The following is a 3,543-nucleotide window of genomic DNA, read 5'->3' as shown; positions in this document are numbered from 1 at the left end:
CATCATTTGTGGGTCTCCATACTCTAGCAAATAATCCATAGCTGTAATTAGAGACTGCTATAAAAGGCTGTATTTTTTCTACACAGAGACAAAATGTGCTACCTCAAAAATCTCTGGAATACCTGAATGATCTCGATAACACATATGTCGGTTTTGTTCGTTATAATAAATAATAAAAAACTTGCTAGCTTGCGTCGTCAAGGCGTGTTGCGACGTTAAGCAATGTTTTGAAGTGTTTATTGGAAACTGAATGCAATTGCTATGGTAATTCGTATTAGCGAAGAATAATGAACACACACAACATCAAATAAGCCGTAAAAGGACAGCGAAGGCTTCCATTCTAGTAAATTGATCACATAATGTTAGAATGTTCTTTATATGAATATGGAACGACGATTTTTTGCTTCTTCCCACTCTTGGTCTAAAAAAATATCACTTGATAATTCATAAACACCATAATTATCACAGTTATTCTAATACAAGCTATAAAAAAAATATTTTTATTCTTGGAGCCCTGAAAGGCCGTTTAGAACCTAGCCTTCGATGTGTGTCGCCTCATCTTTCATATTCTTTCGCGTGTTTTCTTATGCTAATTTTGGTAATTTCGGGAGATCGCTAATTTTCTTTGTAGTAATCTATTGAAAGTGTTAAAATGGCCACGAACAGATTGAATTGAACAAAACATCTTGAACCCCGAATGCTACCCTGGGGACCAGAGTGTGTTAATCAAGATTCAAAGCCAGCGTTCTGTTTGTTCAGCTATTTATGTGTCAACCACCCCGATTTTTTTAATCTTAAACATAGATGGGAGCTACACGCGTATCATCACAAAAGAGTTGTACGCACAAGGTTGATAACCTCGTGACCACGTTAACTTGGTTTGCAAGGACCAAGGCCAAGCTGTTTTTACTTTATTCCTCATAAGTCATTTTGCTCACTAAGCCGCATCGTCGTTCCCAGGGTCCCATCCTCCCCTATCCCAAGGGGGATATGAGGGGAAGAACCTTGGAACGAGGATGACTAAGCAGTCGCTAGAAAAACAAATAATGTCCATATCACCAGGAAAGAAGCACGTATGACAACCAAACTTGATAGGTGTCATGAAGGTATCAAGGGGATGCAACGAGGTGGTCACGCGATGTGTGACGTCATCGATGACGTCATAAAAACAAAAATATCCATCTCATTAAGGAAACATCGTATGACAACGCTAGTGTCAAGGCAGTGTCAACAAAAAGATCACATGGTATGTGACGTCATCGATGACGTCATCAAAGGAAAAGGAAATAATATCTCAAGAACTGAGCTTATCAAGGCAACCAAACCAGGGAAGCTGACCAAACTGAGAGCGTGTATGCCTGCCCCGTTGGTAGCAATATTCAATCATTTCTTTTTAGGTTACATTGACTAAATATTTTGTTCAATCTTTATTTTTAGATTCAATCTTTTCATTATATTCAATCTCTTTTTTTTTCCATTCAATCTTTTTAGGTCAAAGCAGTAGAAATGTATTACTATATTTTCTTTGGGTCGAATAATTCCGTTTTTTTTATTCAATCCTTAGCATTTTATTCAATTTTTTTTTATTCAATCTTCCTGGGGCGAGCGCGGTCACAGCGTATGGTCAGCGGTTTTCGTCAATGGAGTACGGTGTATCATAATAGTATATTATATTGTATTATAACTAATTTTCATATCTTCTCCTTTATTTTCCTGTATTTCCCTATATTTCCCTGGTTTACACTGTATTTCCCTGTATTCTCCTGTATTTTCCTGTATTCTCCTGTATTTCCCTGTATTCTCCTGTATTTCCCTGTATTTCCTTGTATTCTCCTGTATTTCCCCGTATTCTTCTGTATTTTCCTGTATTCTCCTGTATTTCCCTGTATTTCCCTGTATTTTCCTGTATTCTCCTGTATTTTCCTGTATTTCCCTGTGTTCTCCTGTATTCCCCTGTATTTCCTTGTATTCTCCTGTATTCTCCTGTATTTCCCTGTATTTTCCTGTATTTCCCTGTATTCTCCTGTATTCTCCTGTATTTCCCTGTATTCTCCTGTATTTCCCTGTATTCTCCTGTTTTTCCCTGTATTCTCCTGTATTTCCCTGTATTCTCCCGTATTTGCCTGTATTCTCCTGTATTTTCCTGTATTTCCCTGTATTCTCCTGTATTTTCCTGTATTCCCCTGTATTTCCCTGTATTCTCCTGTATTCCCCTGTATTCTCCTGTATTTCCCTGTATTTCCTTGTATTCTCCTGTATTTCCCTGTATTCTTCTGTATTTTCCTGTATTCTCCTGTATTTCCCTGTATTTCCCTGTATTCTCCTGTATTCTCCTGTATTTTCCTGTATTCTCCTGTATTTCCCTGTATTCTCCTGTATTTCCCTGTATTTCCTTGTATTCTCCTGTATTCTCCTGTATTTCCCTGTATTTCCCTGTATTCTCCTGTATTCCCCTGTATTCTCCTGTATTTCCCTGTATTCTCCTGTATTTCCCTGTATTTCCTTGTATTCTCCTGTATTTCCCTGTATTCTCCTGTATTTTCCTGTATTCTCCTGTATTTCCCTGTATTTTCCTGTATTCTCCTGTATTTTCCTGTATTGTCATATTTCCCTGTATTTTTCTGTATTCTCCTATATTCTCCTGTATTTCCCTGTATTTTCCTGTATTTCCCTGTATTTCCCTGTATTCTCCTGTATTTTCCTGTATTCTCCTGTATTTCCCTGTAATCTCCTGTATTTCCCTTTATTTCCTTGTATTCTCCTGTATTTCCCTGTCTTCTCCTGTATTCCCCTGTATTCTCCTGAATTTCCCTGTATTCTCCTGTATTTCCCTGTATTCTCCTGTATTTCCCTGTATTCTCCTGTTTTTCCCTGTACTCTCCTGTATTTCCCTGTATTCTCCTGTATTTCCCTGTATTTTCCTGTATTCTCCTGTATTTTCCTGTGTTCTCCTGTATTTCCCTGTATTCTCCTGTATTTCCCTGTATTCTCCTGTATTTCCCTGCTGTGATGCAGCTGCCGTTCCGGCGCTGCGTCTAGGCGGCCTTTTTCCATGCTGCGCGTATACGTATACGTATAAGTATAAGATGATTGCAGACAGGCCTCAGAAAGACCGAGCGCTTCACCGCGAAGCGCAGGTTGTTGCGATGGTCGTGGGCGAGGTCGTTCTCGGGGGTGAGCACCACAACGTTGCGGCCGCGGAACATGCTCACCGCCCACTCGGTCTTCCCCGATCCTCCTTGGCCGGCTAGATACATCTTTGCAGAGGTTGCGGCCACTAGATCGCACGGCAGACTCGGCGCAGTGCTTGGCTCCCTAGCCAAGCTCCCCGACTTTTTCGGACCCCAAGCCGCTTCGGGTCGCCACTCGTACCCAGGCTTCTTGTGGCGCCACTCTCCATACCTCGGATTTCGCTCCACGAGCTTTACACCACTGGGCACCGCCTTTGCGTATATGGCATCTGTGCACACTCGGAGGACGTCTTCGCGAGGGATCCGCCTCAACATGCGTCGCAACGCTATGTTTGTGTACGCCAAGACGAAG

The sequence above is a fragment of the Nematostella vectensis genome, chromosome 6 (genome assembly GCF_932526225.1).
Source record: "Nematostella vectensis chromosome 6, jaNemVect1.1, whole genome shotgun sequence".
Classification (NCBI taxonomy): Eukaryota; Metazoa; Cnidaria; class Anthozoa; order Actiniaria; family Edwardsiidae; genus Nematostella; species Nematostella vectensis.
The sequence above is the reverse complement of the archived record's forward strand: the minus strand, read 5'-3'. Positions refer to the sequence as shown.